Raw genomic sequence first — 20404 nt, 5'->3', positions numbered from 1 at the left:
CCAGCCTGGGAGACAGAGGGAGAGTCCGTCTCAAGAAAAAAACAAAAAAACAAAAAAAAAAACAGCTTAAGTATAGCCACGAAGATACAAGGTGCAGAGTGTAAAGGTGGAAGAGCTTAGTACCATTTGCAGCAAAACAGCCCACTAATCCCATCCTTTTCTACCAGATCACAGTTTACTGAGCCATTAAACAAACCCTGGCCGGGGGCGGTGGCTCAGGCCTGTAATCCCAGCACTTTGGGAGGCCGAGGGGGGTGGATCATGAGGTCAGGAGCTTTAGACCAGCCTGACCAACATGGTGAAAATCCATCTCTACTAAAAATACAAAAATTAGCCGGGCCTGGTGGCATGCGCCTGTAATCCCAGCTACTCTGGAGGCTGAGGTGGCAGAGTCGCTTGAACCCGGCGCGGGGTCGGCGGGCAGAGTGCGGAGGTTGCAGTGAGCCGAGAGCGCACCATTGCGTTCCAGCTTGAGCGACGGAGAGTGACTCCGTCTCAACCACAACAACATAAAAAGAAACCCCTTCCCGGAACCAAACTGAAAGATAACCCCAACTGAAAATAGAAAGGCGAAAACATGTCAGGAGTATAATGTGTGTATGTGTGCGTATGTGTGTGTGTGTGTGTGTGTGTGTGTGTTAACTTTTAAGTTGGTTTGCTTCTTGGTTGTTTTTACATTAGAGAACTGTGTCTGCTGGAATCAGTAGCCATCCTGGGCTGTGGTCTGGTCTTCATGGCTAGTGCCCCTGCTCTACAGGTCCGGGGTTATACAGACACCTTATATCTTCTCCAGTCTAGAAGCAATTTATGTTTCATGGAGGACCAGTGTTAGTTCTCTGGAGGTAAATTTTAGGACCACCTCTGCCACTTAATATGTGAGACCTAGGGCAAGTATAACCAGGAGACTAGGTGTTAAGTCTGTAAAAGAGAGGTCACCAGCTTTCTTTACACCATGCTGCCTTTAGATAGAAATTTCAGAAATATTTTCATCATGTCAATGTCCAGCTCAAAACTTGTACTGGCTCCCCATTGCCTGCAGGACTAAGTTCACGTATCTGTCTTCCCTACCAGTCTGTGAGGTTACTGAGGGCATTGACAGTGTCATAGTCATCTTTAGATTTGCAGAACCAAACATCTTTGGTTCTATACCTTTCTAACCAAGGGCATACTAATTTTTTAAGAAAACCAAAAATATTTGGAGGAGAACAGCAATAGACTTGTGGAAGATTCCCTATGGTATTTCTTAACATGGACACCCAGTGGCATGACTTGGGGTTAAATATCTGTCTCCTAAGACTTAGGTTCTGTAGTGTAGACTGGAAGCTCAGCCAATCAGATAGAGAGAGAAAAAGTTGTGTCCCCAGTCTAAACACAAACAGTGAGGGGCTGTCGAACTGCCTTGTTGCTCAGTAAATGTGATGAGGGCAAAGCTAATCTCTAAGTTTCACTTTTGGAAGTCCCAAGGGTAACTAACTTCAGAAGGAGGTCACTCTGGTTGAATAACATTGTGTTTACCTTAAGACAAAAGAGTAAAATGTGTGGGCCTTTGAGAAATGGCTTCCACATTGGTCTTTATGCTTCAGGCCCAGCTTTCTTCACACCAAGCTACCTTTAGATAAAAATTTCAGAAATATTTTCATCATGTCTATGTCCAGCTCAAAACTTGTACTGGCTCCCCATTGCCTGCAGGACTAAGTTCACGTATCTGTCTTCCCTACCAGTCTGTGAGGTTACTGAGGGCATTGACCATGTCATAGTCACCTTTAGATTTGCAGAACCAACCATAGTAACTGTACACATTAAACTGGATTAAGTTGTGAACCCAGTATCCTACGTTGAAGACTACAGATGATGTTAATTTTCTGTCTTACTAACCAATATTTCAAAATCTTCTATAATCAACAGATACAATTTTACTTTTCTAAATGAAAAAAAAAAAATAGGTTATGAGAATTTCGGTGTAACCTCTTTTGCTTTTAACTTTTAAGAGCTAAATCGAGATGCCAGCAATCCACAAAGAACTCTGCAAAGTTCTCTGAGCAAGACTTGGCTGCCGTGGAGGGGCTCCTACACTATTCAGGTATGTGGCAACTAGAAGAACAATTATGCCATGAGGTAAAATGTGGCGATAGCTGTAAAAGTGGTCCTAGCAAAATACCATAGGAGTTCAGTGGAGGAAATGGAGCCATAACCAAGAAGAAGGTGAGGATGCCTTCTCCTTAAAAAGCAGATCAAGATAAGGAGGAGGAACATTCTTCCCCATATGATCACATCTAAAAAGTGCTTGGTTTGACCATTTCATGGGCAAGCAGAAATGAACTGCCATCATGCTAAAAACTGCTTTTCAATCCTGCCTAATTAGTCTGAAGCACAGTAACAATTTGGCATCTTGTTTAACATGTCAGAATATCTTGGTGGGAACTTGTATTTTAATTCAAATGTGTGATGCTCATGGAGCATGGCTCTCTGCTTACAGCTTTGAAAATAAACGGGACAAAATGTGCTGTAGGTTGCAAAACTGCATCAGTGATTTGGTTGCTTAGTAGGTTGGAAATGAAAACATATGCTCTAATGGGAATGAATGGTAGGGGCCCAAGCCAGTCCATCATAAATCTTATTCAATTGATCCTCATCCTCATACAAGTGTACCCAGGATTTTGACATTCGACCAAGTCTTTCTGGGAGTTAAGCAAGGCAGTAGTCATTAGCCATGTAATCCAGGATGTGAGAAGAATCTAAAAGTATTAAATGTCTGGCCAAAGTCCCCACATCCAGTAAGGAGAGGAGTTTGGGGAAAAAAAAAAAATACTATGCGTATTACTAAACATAGTCTAGTCAGAATAGAATTTGTGATAAAATTTTCTCCCTCTTCTCTTCCTACCCTCAAATACAGCACCCCCAAGATTTCAAGAGGAGGAAAAGAATGAAAGGAGAGATGGACACCTCCCCGATTTGCTGAAGATGAGTGGTCCTCCTGTCCTATAGCATCAGAAGAGAAGGTTTCAGAGTCTTTACTCTTTGCAGGAAACTTTGTTGGGCAACCCCTTCAATGGGTCAGGGCCTCTATAAGTCAAGGTCTGCTTGCTCAGTGTGCAAGTACAAACAAGAACTATAGTCATGTCAAATACTGTTAGAAAGCTGGGAAGCTGAGCATTTGAGGATTGTGGGCCACAGTTTTGGGAAAAAATGAAAAAAAAAATGCTCTTTCAGACAGCTTCACGCTACTTTCCTGGAGAGTGGACTGTGATCATGCACCATCCTATTTTGTTCACAGGGCATTTCTCAAATAAGGGCACTCAGTAGCTTAACAACAGAGATGGCACAAGGGAGGATAGATTAACTTCTTGTGACTTGAAAAGAATCAGGTGCCAAGTTCAAGTAATCTCCTCACTTATTACCCTTCTTCCAACTCTGCCAAATCATTAAAGGCTTTGAATGCTCACATTTTGTACAGGCTGAGAGGTGAAAAATAGAGCACATGAGATGATGTGTGCTTTCTTATTTTTATAGTTGGACTTTTAAAATTAACCTACAGTAAACTTGACTTTTCTTGGTGTATAGTTCTATGAGTTTTAACACATGTGTACATCTGTAGAACCTCCATTGCAATCAGTCACTCCCACAGACACCCTCATGCTACACTTTTTCAGTCCCACAGACCTTCTTCTATATTCTGACAACCACTGCTTTGTTCTCCATCATTATAGTTGGGTCTTTTCAAGAATGTCATAAAAATGTGAAAATGGAATCCACGTGATATGTGTTTTATTCTGACGTGCATGAGGCACACTTGCAGGCCCTGCTGCTTCCAAATGTCAGTGGTTAAATGTACAGCCTGGCTGGGCTGTGGGGTCAGGAAGTTATTGTAAAAATTTCATCTCTCCATTGCTTCTTCAGGGTCACTTAGGCATCCTTAGTGTCAGAGACAAAGACAAGGTATATTGGGTGATTCCAAGGCCCGAAAGTCGTACTTGAGCAAAGGGGAATTATCTCAAAGTTCTTGATAAGGCTCAATCATCTCTTGGGATGAAGGCCCCACAGTCTACACTGGTTGTGCTCCCACAGACCAAAGAGCATCCTGTGTTCTACTGCTTCTTTCTAAACCTCCATCCCTGGGATGCTTCTTTTTACACAAAAAAGAGCTCTGCCTTAGTAATCTTACTGATGGCTGCCAAAACTCCCTCAAGCTTCAGCCCAGACCCAAACCAACATCAAAAGCACTTTGGATGACTCCGAGAAAATTATTTAACCTCATTGTGACTAAATTTCCTCATCTGGAGAGTAGAAAATAATAAAATGTATCAAGTAGAGTAATCATAAGGATAAAATGAGATAATGCACATGAAGCCTTACCTAGACATAGTAAGGGCTCACTAAGCATTAGCTATTGTTATAATAATTATAACACCAAATAGTAATTACTTATTAGCATACCAGTTTCTTGCATCAGACTGGGAGTTGAGTTCCTTGACAGTAGGGACCGGGTGTCATTCACCTGTACACCCCAAACATCCATAATAATGGCTGACCAGAATAAGTTCTGGCTAACTCCTGCACACTCTATAATTCATTAACTCATTCAAAAAATACTAATTGAGCACCTATGATGCATTCCTTTCTACGGAAGCACACCTTCTGTGGGAAAATTTCTGTGAAAACTTACATATTGTGGTCTCCAGGGAAAGCCTTAATGTTTCCCCATTCTCCATTACCCCTCCAACAGTGGGGACTGCAAGGCCACAGTGAGGGGAGTGGTCACAATGTTATAGGGTAAAGATTATACTTCATTGGGAAAAGGGATTAAAGGTCTGTGCCTATGTGGCACAAAAATGAGGATGAGTGTGACTTTGGCTTTTTTCTTTTACATCTGTTTGTGAGAACACCTCCCTGCAGTGCCAGGCCATCTCTCTCAAGTGGTGCTCTTAGACAGCTAGTATGACAAAAGCAGGCCCAGGCCCCCTTTCTGTGTGAGAAGAAGCATCCTCTTTCCAGTTCATCTCTACCCCCCTCCTTTATGGAGTTTAGTAGAAATCCAGAGAGACTGAGTTTAGACAAAATGAGCCCTTCTGGTCTTATAAGTCTAATTCAGCTCACTAGGGCTAGAGTTACACAGTATGTTGAGAACAAAACACCCAGGGAGTGTTCCTTTGTGTATATCATGGGGCAAGATGGCAAGGATGTAGCAAATATCAATGTTTTCAACACAACTTATAATAACACACATGCACAAATACACACAGGCTAGATATGAACCCTCATCTGTACTCATTTCTGCACCCAAATCATCTCTATACGACACTTCCTGCTGCCTTCTGATTGCCTTCTGACTCTCTAACTAGGAGCTATGCCCTTGTCCTCATGGCATTTCTAGTGTGTGGCATAGCACCTGGTACACTGGCATTCTCCATTAGTATTTGCTGAATGAATATTTGTATGTAGCTATGTACATATGACTGCATGAATGTAAACACACTTTTCTGGTATGCCATGGAATCCTATATCTGGGTACGCTGTAACTTCCCAATCCCCAATCTATTCTGCAGCTAGCACTGTGTCTGACACAATATAGATTATCTTTTAACATTTGTTGAAAGAGTAACTCTAGGTGAACAATTTAGAAAAGAAAAATTGAAGGCCAAAAAGAAAAAGAGAAGGCTATTAATCAGTTGACTGCACTTTAGTATTCTGCTTTAGAGAGAAGATTTAGCACAACACATGTTGCTAAAAGGATTAGGACTGGAGATAGATGCAGCAGGATCCCATTGAGCTGCTCCATCTGTAGGGCGTAGTGGGCCTCCACCTCCCTCAGGCTGTTCTCCAAGCTGGACTTCAGATTTCTCATGGAGTCCAGGTCGATCTCCAAGGACTGGACTGTACTTCTCAGCTCTGTGAGCGTTGTCTCAGCAGCTCCAACCTCGGCGGACTGTGTGGTGACCACTGTGGTGCTCTCCTCAATCTGCTGAGACCAGTACTTGTCTAACTCCTCTCGGTTCTTCCGAGCCAGCTCGACATACTGGGCCTGGATGTCTGCCATGATCTTGGCGAGGTCCTGAGATTTGGGGGCATCTACCTCAACAGTCAACCCAGAGCTGGCAATCTGGGCTTGTAGGCCTTTTACTTCCTCTTCATGGTTCTTCTTCATGAAGAGCAGCGCCTCCTTGAGAGGCTCGATCTCTGTCTCCAGCTGCAGTTGAGTGACATTGGTGTCATCAATGACCTTGCGGAGCCCATGGATGTCATTCTCCACAGACTGGCGCATGGCCAGCTCTGTCTCATACTTGACTCTAAAGTCATCAGCAGCAAGACGGGCATTGTCAATCTGCAGAACGATGCGGGCATTGTCCACAGTATTTGCGAAGATCTGAGCCCTCAGGTCCTCGATGATCTTGAAGTAATGGCTCCAGTCTCTGACCTGGGGTCCCTTCTTCTCCAAGTGCTCCCGGATTTTGCTCTCAAGCCTCCGGTTCTCGGTCTCCAGGCTCCTCACTCTGTCCAGGTAAGAGGCCAGGTGGTCGTTCAGGCTTTGCATGGTCTCCTTGCGTTCTGGATGCCTCCCATTCCTGCCAGACCCCCGGCCATCCCTGAGGCCAGGCCCCCGGACCCCATGCCCCCGGAAGCTGGTGGAGCGGGACACGGAGATCCGGGAACCAGAGCCCCAGGCGCCTGCATAGACACTGGCCGCGCTGCTGACTGTCCGGGCGCCGTAGCTGGGCGCCTGGACAGAGCCCAGGGACTGGTAGTTGGTAGAGAAGATGGAGCAAGTGGTGAAGCTCATGCTGTATGGGAGGAAGGCGAGACGACAAGACTCAGGCTGACCCGGGCAGAGGGACAGCGACAGGCCCAGGAGTATGAGGCCCTGCTGAACATCAGGTCAAGCTGGAAGCTGAGATCGCCACCTACCGCCGCCTGCTGGAAGATGGTGAGGAATTCAATCTTGGTGATGCCTTGAACAGCAGCAACTCCATGCAAACCATCCAAAAGACCATCACCCGCCAGATAGTGGATGGCAAAGTGGTGTCTGAGACCAACGACACCAAACTTCTGAGGCATTAAGCCAGCAGAAGCAGGGTACCCTTTGGGGGGCAGGATGCCAATAAAAAGTTCAGAGTTCAAACAAAAAGGATTGGAGATAGAAATATATAAGTCAAATGCATAAAGATTAAAGCTTGGGGAGTACATAATCTCACTGGAGCAGGATGTAGATGAAAGCAAGAAAGCCCAGAGGCAAACCCTAAGGAAACTACCATTTAGAGAATGGTAAGTGGGAAGAAGCCAATTAAAGAGACTGAGAAGCAGTGGCCATTGAGGAAGAAGAACTAGGAGAACATAAATGAGGATGAGGGTGACGAAACATAGGCATAATACTAAACATAGTGTAGTCAGAATAGAATTTGTGATAACATTTTCTCCCTCTTCTCCTCCTGCCCTGGACTACACCACACCCAAGAGCAGTCAACAGACGGATGGTGCTAGGAGACCAAACGGATGTGAAAAGAGAAGACTGTTTGATTAGGTGACACAGGAGTTCACTGGTAATCTTGACAAAAGCAGTCTCGATAGAGGGATGGCTGAAATGGTGTGAAAAGATAATGGGAGAAGTAGAGGCTATCAGTATACACACAAAGAGTAAGTCCTTCTTTCAGCCTTTGGGGAAACGTAGTCTGCCTGCCAAATACCTTTAGAACTTCATTCCTTGCCCACTACTTGAAAAAACATTTCTCCTGGCCAAATCAGAGCAGTTGTAGGATGTAAATAACAGGCATACATAAAAGGAAGCCAGTGGCGAGCTCTTCTCCTGGGATTCACTGGATTCTGCAGCCCCAAAGAACTATGACGTAACTGCTTATGCTACCCTCTGTTTGCTACTCAGCTCCTGGCATAGTGTCAGCCATGCCCCCACCCATTCCATCCATTATTAATAACATAATTGTAATTAAAAGAGAGAGAAAATTTGTAATGCATCAAGTAGGAGTTGCAATAAAATATTTTGTTATTCAATAATGAATTTGTAAATTAAACATCTAAATACAGATTTCTCCCCAAGAGATGTTCTGACTTGAGGCTGAGCTTGATGTACTTCCAAGAAACTGTCTAATTACAAACTAGGCCCTAAACCTAGATGCTTAGGTAAGTTTCTCAAGCAGAGCACAGTGGAGTTTTTTCTACTCAGCTTCTTGTGCAGGACTGGGGTGCAATGCAAGGCAACGGTTAGACAAGCTCTGCTAAGAAATTTGTCCATTTAGCCCACGGAAATTGTCCGTTAGGCCTTAAGAGTCATTTGCCATGTTGAGGTGGTTGGCTTTAAATGTAATGTTAATTTTACTTTGCCTTTAAAGTACGTGGAGAAGAGAAACTGGAATTTCAAGGCATTTCCTAAAACAACAACAACAAAATCCGAAACTTGATTTGTCCCAAGATTTTCATTCTTGGTTGAGACAGTGCCAGGATTTAGTAAAACCAGGCCTAGTCTGGCCTCCTGCTGACATTGCCAAAGCTGCTAGTAAGGGTTTATTTATGGAAACAAGGCCAAAGATTAACTGACCCAGAACAAGCCCTAAGTCAAATGATTTCTCCCTTTATTCATAAGCTGAAACTAAGACAACACAGATATTGTTTCAAATTCCACGAATTGCAAATCCTCAGCTTTTTGAATTTAATTTTCATATATCAGAGTTTAGTTATTTAACTTTTATTTTAGGTTTAGGAGTGTACATGTGCAGGATCATTATACAGGTAAACCGTGTGTCGGGAGGGTTTGATGTACAAATTATTTAGTCATCCAGGTAATAAGCATAGTACCTGATAGGTATTTTTCCTTTATCATCTCCCTCCTCCGAATCTCCACCCTCAGGTATGCTCTGGTGACTGTTATTCCCCTCTCTGTGTCCATGTGCTCTCATTATTTAGCTCCCACTTATAAGTGAGAACATACGGTATTGTTTTTTCTGTTCCTGCATTAGTCTGCTAAGGATAATGGTCTCCAGCTTCATCCATGTTGCTGCAAAGAACATGACCTCATTCTTTTTTATGACTAGATAGTATTCCATGGTGTAAATGTACCACATTTTCTTTATCCAGTCTACCATTGATGGACATTTAGGTTGATTCCATGTCTTTGTTGTTGTGAATATTGATGCAATAAACATACACATGCATGTGTCTTTCTGGTAAAACAAATTATATTCTTTTGAGTATATACCCAATACTGGAATTACTGGATCAAATGGTAATTCTGTTTTAAGTTCTTTGAGACATCGTCATACTGCTTTCCACAACAGCTGAACTAATTTACACTCCTACCAGAAATGTATAAGCCTTCCCTTTTCTCTGCAACCTCACCAGGATCTGTTTTTACTTTGTATTTATTTATTTATTTATTTATTTATTTATTTTGAGGTGGAGTCTCACTCTGTGGCCTAGGCTGGAGTGCAGTGGCACAATCTCAGCTCACTGCAAGCATTGCCTCCAGGGATCACGCCATTCTCCTGCCTCAGCCTCCCGTATAGCTGGGACTCCAGGCGCCTGCTACCATGCTCAGCTAGTTGTTTGTATTTTTAACAAAGACGGAGTTTCGCCGTGTCAGCCAGGATCGTCTCGATCTCCTGACCTCGTGATCGGCCCGCCTCGGCCTCCTAAAGTGATGAGATTACAGGCATGAGCCACCGCGCCTAACCTATTTTTCTACTTTTTAATAATGGCCATTCTTACTAGTGTGAGATGCTACATCATAGTGGTTTTGATTTGCATTTCTCTAATGATTAGTGATGGTGAGCATTTTTTTATATCCTTGTTGGCCTCATTTATGTCTTCTTTTGAAAAGTGTCCTTTTCAAAACAGTTCATGTCCTCTGCCCAGCTTCTAATGGGGTCATTTTGTTTTTCTTGTAAATTTGTTTAAGTTACTTACAGATTCTGGACATTAAACTTTTGTCACATGCATAGTTTGAAAATAATTTCTCCCACTCTGTAGATTATCTGTTTACTTTGTTGATAGTTTCTTTTGACGTAGAGAAGCTCTTTAGTTTAATGAGGCCCCATTTCTCAGTTTTTGTTTTCGTTGCAATTGCTTTTGGGGTGTTCGTCATGAAATCTTTGCCTGTGTCTATGTCCTGAATGGTATTTCATAGCTTTTCCTCCAGGGTTTTTATAGTTTTAGGTTTTACATTTAAGTCTTTAATCCATCTTGAGATAATTTTTGTATATGGTGTAAGGAAGGGGTCAAGTTTCAATCTTGTGCCTGTGGGTAGCCAGTTATCCCAGCACCATTTATTGAACAGGGAGTCCTTTTCTTATTGCTTGTTTTTGTTGGCTTTGTTGAAGATCAGATGATTATAGCTGCGTGGTATTATTTCTGGGCCCTCTATTTTGTTCCATTGGTCTATGTGTCTGTTTTTGTACCAATACCATGTTGGATTGGTTACTGTAGCCTTATAGTAAAAAGTTGGGTAATGTGATGCCTCCAGCTTTGTTCTTTTTGCTCAGGATTACCATGACTATTTGGACACTTTTTTGATTCCTTATGAATTTTAATGTAGTTGTAATTGTGAATAATGTCATTATTTTATCTCAACACATGCAGAGAAGGCCTTCAATAAAATTTAACATCCCTTCATGTTAAAAACCCTCAATAAACTAGGCATTGAAGGAACATGCCTCCAAATTATGAGAGCCATCTATGACAAACCCACAGCCAACACGCCACTGAATGGGCAAAAGCTGGAAGCATTCCTCTTGAAAACCAGACAAGAAAGGATGCCTTCTCTCACCACTCCTATTCAACATAGTTCTAGAAGTTCCGACCAGAGCAATCAGGAAAGAGAAAGAAATAAAAGACATCCAAATAGGAAGAGAGGAAGTCAGACTATTCCTGTTTGCAGACAATATGATTTTATACCTATAAAACCCCAAAGTTTCTGCCTAAAAGCACCCTGATCTGATAAACAACTTCAGCAAACTTTCAGGTGCAAAATCAATTTACAAAAATCAGTAGCATTCCTATACACCAACAACATCCAAGCTGAGGGCCAATGCAATCTCATTCACAACTGCCACAAAAAGAACAAAATACCTAGGAATGCAGCTAGCCAGGGAGGTGAAAGATTTCTGCCAGAATTACAGAACACTGCTAAAAGAAATCAGAGACGACACAAACAAATGGAAAACATTCCATGCTCATGGATAGGAAGAATCAGTATCATTAAAATGGCCACACTGCTCTAAACAATTTGCAGATTCAAGGCTATTCCTTCAGAATCCTCAGTCTTATACAGAAAGAAAGTCCTCAAACCTCATGGGATCATATTTAAATGGAAAGTCCCTGCTTCTGAAATTTGAAGCCAGACTGGGTTGTATGTATGGCCTCTCATTCCTCTGAAAAAAAACAAAATGTAGCATTTCTGCTGATACGTAGGCACCAGATGCTCCCTCTCCACTAGTATGTCTATGATCAAGTCCCCTTGTACCTGAAGTCCCTCAAAACCAAGGCCATAATCTGGAAGAGCACCAGATAGACCTTAAATATACAGTCTATATACTTAGGTCAGAATTCTTCCCTTAGTGAGACTTACTGGCCCAAGAGAAAAAGACCTCTCATTGGTGTTATTTTCAAATAAACAGAGTCTATAGTGCCAGCCTTTCCTTGTCCTACAAAATGCTGTCGTGCCCATCTATCTTTTATTGAGCCACTACTTAATGATATGTCTGGCATGGTGAGATGGGTTTTCCATGGATTATCTCATTTGATCCATTCAACAAGCCTTGGAAGTTGGTATTATTATTCTCCCCATGTCTTAGGTAAGCAAACTGAGGCTGAGGGTGAACCATTTGCCACAGGTCATATATATAATAAATGACAGAACTTAGCCTCCATATCTTATGTTCCTACTCCTGCATACTGTCTACTCTGGAACAAAGTGCCTGCCTGAGTCAATAGCACATTGTACCACCTCCATTAGGAAAGATGCCCTCCAAACAACCAGGACTGGAGTGTCTTTTTAACACATACATATCTACATAACAATTTGGTAAAGAAAAGGATGCCTTAGAGGCAGCCTACAAACTTTGACCCTAGGTTACCTGTGTATAAGCTACAGTTCTAGGTCCAAGAAACCTGGTCATTTGAGCAATAAGATAATGTCTTTTTCTGTTTTGCTCTCCTCCCCCACTTCTTTGGAAAAGCCATTAGGAAGAAATGCACCCTTTTCTTGCTTGCTACAGAGCTAATTCTTCCTATCCATACAAAGAACCCTTCTCAGAATTTTACCTTTAACAACACATCTCTGGACAGTTAATTAAGAATCCATTCTCAACTAGACACAAAGGTATTTTCTATCTCTTTAGTTCACAACGGGGGAAAAAACAACATTGATGTTGCAAGAGAAATACAACTGGGGAAATTCTCATTATGCCGACTCCTTGTATATTGTGTTCTTCAACTATCTTGTTGTTTTTTGTTTGTTTATTTTGCCATTTAACACATAACTTTTCATCTTAGAGATTGCTCTAGGCCATTTACAAGACTGAAAAATTTTATCTGGGCCTGACAAATAGTTTCTGAAAGCATTAGACCATCCAAGATTCTACTTTGCTCATGTAATTTATATCAACTCCACCTAAAATCCCCCAAAAACACCACCTGTTGTCTCGCATTGACTATAAACCCTTCATCAGAATTAAATACTGTGCATATATATAAACTTTTTTGTACCATGGGAAACATGGAAGGGGACTGTTGATCAGGGACTGGACAATCTGTTCCTCTCCTGGGCATCACAGTGGGCCCCAGGGCTGTGCCTGGTAGTATCACTGGCTCACTCCCAAAGCCCATGGTCTGTGATGAGAGTTTGCAGAGGCCCCTTGCAAGATCCAGTGTCCAATGTGTAGTAACTCAACATTTAGTCTTGCAGGCTATGCAGAACTCATTCTGGCTGATGTGAAGGGCACCTTGCATGTAGGACAGTACACGGCAACTAAAGCCCTGCAACTGAGCCCATATTTCAACATTTCACTGAGCTAAGAGAATATAAGCTAGCTAGGAGCTCTCAAATATGAATTCCTATGAAAATCACATAAAGTATGCACTGCTGAAGCTCTAATATCTGACCTACTGGGAAGTAGAAATCCTGTCTGTCAAAAATGTCATTCACTAAATGTCATTCAGTAAAATGTGCCCCACATGGATAACTGCAGGACATTTGAACAGTAATAGAAAGGAAGAAAAATTGAAAAGCTAAGTGGATCTTCACTATGACTTCATCTAGAAGGACTGAGAATGAACCATCCCGGAGTAGACGTATTCACATTCTCATCATTTTAGCAAGGATCATCACTGTAAAGGGGATGAAAGCAAAAGAGGAGGGTGAACTTCACTGCTGAGAATAATTCCATGCTGTTTTCACCTCTCGGGGACAGGGTATAACAGGATACATGGACACTATTTGACTGCCCGAGTAAACGTTTTCAAGAGCAATAGCAGCTGAAATACTCTATAGGGAGATGTCTGAAATCATTCATGAAAAGGGAAGGAAAGGATGCTGGGCACAAATTCAGAACTAGGAACTGGATATTTGTATTATTTTACTGGTTGTTTAATGAATTCATCACAGATTTTTTTTTTTTTTTATATCTCCTATACTTAAGTATTATTGCCCCTGTTCTACCAACTCATCGAGCAAAGATTTATGGAATGCCTATACAATATTAAGCTCTAGAACTAAGGCACATGAAAATTGTGTGTGTAGAGAAAGAAGATGGAGACTCAGGAGACGCAAATTCTGGTCCTCCTTGCCATTAAGATGCTGTGTGACCTTGAGCCAATCACTTTGCTTTTTAACTCTGATTCCCCTCCATTCTCCCTACAGAAGGATACGATAAATGGCTTTACACAAAGATTATAAGAAGGTCATCATGGGAATCCATGAGCTGTTTTTAACATTTCAATAAGCCTAAGGGAGATGGTTTGTAAAGATTGCTAAGATCAAGCTGACCCTAGACCAACTCAACCATCTACTACCTTCGCTCTGAGAAGGAATTATATCATCTTATTGTGGTTACACTGGTTATTTCATGCTGACCAGATTCTCTACTGAGAGATCATTAATGGCTCTAAGCAAATAAAAAAAAAATGACGAAAGGAATTATTACATGATAAAGGTAATTTGTTTAGTAGGCCTGATATTTCAAAACACTGTATGCAGGGGAAAATTAATTAAAGATGCCTTAGATAATGAAAACTTTTGGAACCACTAGACTAGATCATTTCTAAGGGCCCCTCAAGTTCGAAAATCCTCTAAAGCACTCCTGAGCAGCCAATAGATCATAGGATGCGTCTTACAGCCAGGTAGGCTAATTTCAGGCTGAAAGATTAAAAAGCAGGTTCTGTACTGCTGTTTCTCAAATACGACTAGATATTAAATTTTTTTTTTACTTACTAAACAGAAGTGGCAATTCTCTCACTGGTATTTTTCTATTTAGGACAAAGATGACATAAAATTTGAATAATAAGCTACCCATCCTTCCTTCCTTCTCTCTGAACTTACGTATTATGTATTGAGTATCCACTATTTGTCTCATACAGTTTTCTTTTTACCAGTTTGACCATCCACAAAAGCTGTTGGTCACCATTGTTCTAAGGACTCTGTTCTTCTTGGTGGTGGAAGGGTTGAGGTGAGGTGTCGAGCATATAAAAGCAGTCTACACTAGGAGGAGGTCAAAGTGCAACTTCAAGGAGCAGTCTAGTAAAAAGTAGATACTGTAGTTAGAATCTGCAGGATCCCATGATAGACATGTAGTATCATGGAGGGCTTGAATTTTGGTTTCCTACATCCTTATAAACCAAAATGGTATTCTTCACTGCTATGAAGAGTACATGCGACATGCATTTATCCCCTTCTGTGCAAAGTTCTACGTCCTAAAAGCATGGGAAATCATTAAGATGATTTATGTTAGGACTGCTCCTCTACTCCTCGAGCACAGATGCTGGCCTCCACAATCTTGAGGAATCAGGGTGAGTCACAGGTAGCAACAAAAAAAGGTAGTCAAATGTCTACTCTACAGATCAAACAGATAGCAGGACTGGTTAGTTCAGCACTCCTGCCTGCTCCAATGAACAGTGCGGGGGGGGGGGGGGGCATTCCTAGAAGAAAGGATCTACTGCCCCAGGGCTTTTTATTATTAACAGGGGTTGCCAACAGAACCAATTAAGTCTTTCTCAGGAAAGCATTCAGTAACTGAGAATTATCTTGGTGAGTATGTGTTCAATTAAGTGAACATGCATGAACTAAAAGGAATAGGTACATGGAAAAATGATTCAGTGGGTTAGAGACATTGGAGAACAAAAATTGTTTTGTATTAGGAATGAGCAAAGATGGTATCCTCTGTGCACTTACAGTGACTGTAGGTTATCCTCAGAGAAGCTTGTCTTACACCATAAGCTTTCCAATCAACTGTAGAAAACTATTACCAAATTAGATGATATCGATAAATTAACAATTTAGTTTTCTAGATACATATTTCATTGCATTTTTTAACATTATGATTTATTTTTGTCAACCTATTTCCTCAGGAATGGATTCCTCCAAGCTGTAACTTCCAAGTAACTCAGTTAAAAAAGTCAGTCTACTGAATTTAAACAGTTGTGGTGGTTTAAAGCAATGGTCTGAAGCCAGACTGGATAAGCTGAAGTTCTGGCTCTGCCACTCACTATCTGTGTGATGTTAAGAAACTTACTTAACAGCTCCAAGTCTCAGTTTCCCTATTTGTAAGGTAGGTATGAAAATACCTCTCTTGCAGAGCTATCAATTGTCACAACTGGAAATAATACATAGCCAGTATCTACCATATGGTCGATTTTCAATAAATGGGGGGTCGTTGTTATGAAGTACAAGCAGCAGGAGGAAAGCACCGCGAACTGAATTCACTATGTGTTCCGTTAAAGAGGCTAGGGAGTAAAGAGCCGCTGGATCTTAACTGACATCCCACTGGACATTTGAAACCAGTAAGCAATTACTAATGGTCCCAATTCTACATAATGTTTCTCCAGGAGGACAGAATGTGTACCAATTTAAAGTGAATGAACTCAGTGTATTGGACTTACAAAGAATAATTTAGCAAGGGAGTTGGTGGTGATCAAAAGATGTGGGAGTTTGTCCTGCCTCCATTTAACCTCTTGATTCAAAGTGGATATACCAATCCCTGACTGATCACTTCAATATGTTTTTGTGAAAAACAAGTGAGATATAGAAGATCCATGTAAAGTCTAAATGATGCAACAGCACAAAGCATCGCTATTATCAACACCATCATCATTTTTAAATGGCCCTCCAATCCTCTGAAGTATATTTCATCTGTCACAGGACCCAATACCCCCTTTCTCTCAGCAAATAATCTATCCTTACAAACTGCACCATTCACTAGGCAGAAAGAGCATCCCAAAATGTGTCACAATCATAGAAAATGTTCAGAAAACTATGATGCTCCTGACTCTTCTGTCAGTCTCTAACAACTTCAAAAGTTTGGGAACAAAACTGCAAAAGAAACAATGAACATAAATAGAACATTTCAGTACTGTAAACCAATTTGTTGCGACAAAGCAAACAATAACTTGAGTGCAGAGGTCACGAGGCAAATCTAAACTACTTCATAACACCAGTGGGGCTAAAAGGGCTCCCTGCACCATCATACCCCAAATTGTTTTTTCTATGTGTAATTAACCACTTTGCTGTCACCATTTCCTGATTCTTCAGTTGTTTAAGTTTCCATGGCAAGGTCAAAAACAAAGTGAAGCAATGCTAGTCAACTATGAGTATATGATAAAGGGACATATGGATAAACGATGACTGTGAACATCTAGAAACTCATATAATTATTTTTTCATTTTAATGTCACAGTTTGAAATGAGACAAAAAAAAAAAAAAAATGCTTCACTTTGCTTTTTCAATTCCAAATAAAGGATGCATGAGGAAAGGGCATGACTTTATAGTCAGGCAGATTTATATTCAATTCTTAACTGCAGTACTTACTAGTTCTACGCCTTTGAGCAAATCACTTTAGCCCACCTGAATCTCAATTTTCTCATCTACAAATTGGGGGTGTAAATATTTATTTTTGCTAACTGATTGTGAAGAATAAATAAAAAATCCTATGACCATGCCTGTCACATGGTAGGTGTTTACCAAGTGTTGACTTCCGTTATTCTTTTGCCTGTCCTGTCATGAGGAAGACCTGAGAATTGTGCTTGAGTTCATTTCTCTGTGTATACTATGAGGCTAACGTCTCAGCCCTCAGAGCCCAAGACTAAATAACAAACAAATCCATCACCAAGTGATAGCAAAATAATTTGTTCCTAATCACATAACTACTACAGGACTGAACTGTCACTACCCAAAGTTCTTATGTTCAAGTTCTAACCCCCAGTACCTCGGAAGGTGACTGTATGTGGAGATAGGCCTTTAAATTACAGTAATTTCTGTAAAATGAGGCCATATGTGGGTGGGGCCCTTATCCATTCTCACTCCTGTCCTGAAAAGAAGAAGTCTGGACACAGATATATATGTGCACAGAAGACAGACCATGTGAAGACAAAGGAAGAAGTCAAGTCGGCCATCTACAAGCCAAGGAAAGAAGCCTCAGAAAGAAGTCAACTCTGCCAACAACTTGATCTCAGATTTCTAGCATCAAGAACTGTGAGGTAATACATTTCTGCTGTTTCAGCCATCCAGTCTGTTCTACTTTTGTTATGTCAGCCCATGCAAACTAATACAAAGGCTTACCAACACAGAAGGGGCAGGTGTGTTGTGCTTCTTACTTTCCCCATGTTATCCAGGGTAGAGGTCAATGCCTATAAACCCTCCAGTATGCTTTGATAAAAAAGCTCTGAGATGATTCTGATGATATGCCTGGAAAAGAAGATGATGAACTAAACATAAGAGGATGACGTTCCTTGTTGACCTTTTTTACAAAAGATTGGTGGGCATAGAACCTGGGGATTCAGACAAAGAAAACTCAGGAAGGATAAAGAGCACATGCTAAGTCCCCAGTTATGGCCAGGCAGTGTAGGCTGCAGGAGTGAAAAAACAGATTTCCTCTAGAGCTGAGGCCTTTGGGAAGGTGCCCTAGAGGAAGAGAGACCAGAATGCCATGTGGTGAACTTATGGCTTCATTATAATGTGTAGCCAAGTACAAGTATGTTCCAGTGTCATATACAGGAGCTGTGAAATCAGTAGAGGGCTCTAACATTTCCAAAATTTTGGCTCCATTTTTAGGCATTAAGACAAAATCTACCTTGGATATTACAATGCTGGAATGCAAGGACTAAAAGGAGGTTTCTCCCTTTCAATTTTGTAAATCAGTTTCCTAGTTTGTAGTTGGAACTCCTAGTGTAGACAACTGAATTCCTGAGATTGTCCCTGTGAACACTACTTGTCTCTACCCTTGTTAGACGGCACATTTTGTTTTACTGTGTACAAAGTTGATTGCTTATCTGTTTCTGCTCACTCCAGCCTCTGAACTGGCAAAAACAGAACTATATTGCGCTTATTACAAAGTTATTGTAATCTGAGGCAGAATGGGTGAATGAGAGAGGGAAGGAACGTCATATTTATTGACGCAAAAACTGTATTAGGTAGGTATTATTATTTCCATTGTACAGGTGAAGAAATCTAGTCAGTAGCTGGGCCAGGATAACAGCAAAAAATTCACTGGCACCAAAGTTTGTGATCTTTCTTCTGATACAGCATTGCTACAGAGGTGAAGAAGAGAAATGACATCTAGTTGAAGAAATCTGGAAAGACATTATATTTGAGCTTGATCTTGAAGAAAGATGTAAAAAAAATTCCTAAGGCTGCCATAACAAATTACCAAAAACTGGGTAACATAAAACAACAAAAATTGGTTCTCTTACAGTACGGTACGCGAGACATTTAAAATCAAGCTATTGTTATGGCCATTCTTCTTCTGAAGGTTCTAGAGAAGAATCCTTCCTCGCCTCTTCTTAGCTTCTGGTGGTTGCCAACAATCCTTGATGTTCTTGGCTTGTTGCTGCATCACTTGAATCTCCGCCTTCATCGTTACATGGCCTTCTCACCGATGTGCCAGTGTCTCTGTGATTTCACATGACTTCTTGTAAGTCTTATATAATCCAGTCATTGGATTACAGCCCATTCTAATACAGTATGTTCTCATTTTAACTAATTACATCTGCAAAGACCCTATTTCCAAATAAGATCACATCCTGATGTTCCAAGTGGATGTGAATTTAGGGGGAATCACTTCAACTCAGTAAAGATGGATATATGTTTAGCAGATAGATATGGGAGGAAAGGCTTCTCAAGATAACAGAATAAATAGAACAGCATGAATAAAGAGGCAGAAACAGTAAAACATTGGAATTATTTAAAAAATAGTAAATGGTTTGCTGTGGCAAGAAAAGAGGTAAGAGGATATAATCAGGTTGCAACCAGAGCACAAAGGGCCTAGAATAATTTGCATGGGGAGAAAACCAGTACATGTAGTTCGAAACACTTGGTTAGAGACTTTGATGCCTAAGGCAAAAGGAATACTCAGTTTTTTGTGCTTCTGTCCATATATTGACTCTGAAAACAGCAGTAGTAGCATTAGCAGAAAACAACTTACATACACAATCCTCTCCCTCTCCATCCCCCACAACAGGAAGATGTTAAAAAGGGAAATGTATGGAGCAAGTTCCACATTCTTCTCTATTGCTGGAGTCATTCAAATATGTGTTTCCATCATTCAGATGTGACAAATAGCCAGGGACCCTCCTCTATGATTCAGAAATGCATTGAATCAATGAGTGAGCTGCAAAATGACCTCACATATCAAACACATATATTCTGTGAGTTCCGTTCCAGAACACAAAAGAGAAATATATCAAAAAATAGACCCACAAAACTATCCTTCACCTTTTTAAGGATTAACTCATTTGAAATTGGAATCTCACTTTCGTTTACGTTTAAATATATATGTCATTACAAACATGAGGCTAACCAATAAGTACCGTTTTCAGTGCCTATGATGTTAGCTACGGCGTTCATATTGTGTGAAGCACTTATATTCTCCAGTATTTATTTAAACCTCTTTCGATAGATGATAGGAGTGAGCCTCAAAGCAATCAAGTCATATGTCCTTGTATTCAACTTCCATGTTTGTTTTATGTCAAAGTCCCTGGTCTTTTCACTGAACACTGACTTAAAAACCTCTTCAACATCCACATTTACCCATATTTAATAAACACATTGTGTTTCTGGAAAAGCATTACACGTATTCCTTCATGTAATTTCAGTTTTCACTAATAAAATTGTCCTTTATACCAGGGAGTTTTATAATCATATCATGTCTGTGCTTGGAGATTCAGTTATTAGTATTACTGAAAATAATAAAGATGTGAT

General features: G+C 40.9%; 1 protein-coding gene and 1 pseudogene across 2 annotated transcripts in view; both read right to left on the bottom strand.

Annotated features, from left to right (window-relative positions):
* Window positions 1-20404, bottom strand: part of FGF13 (fibroblast growth factor 13) — a 561456-nt gene that overhangs the window by 291095 nt on the left and 249957 nt on the right. The gene's annotated exons all lie outside the window — the stretch shown is intronic.
* Window positions 5678-6775, bottom strand: LOC111536251 (annotated as a pseudogene).

Source organism: Piliocolobus tephrosceles, chromosome 12 (genome assembly GCF_002776525.5).
Source record: "Piliocolobus tephrosceles isolate RC106 chromosome 12, ASM277652v3, whole genome shotgun sequence".
In the NCBI taxonomy this organism is placed as follows: domain Eukaryota; kingdom Metazoa; phylum Chordata; class Mammalia; order Primates; family Cercopithecidae; genus Piliocolobus; species Piliocolobus tephrosceles.
This window is presented reverse-complemented; position numbering and strand designations above follow the sequence as displayed.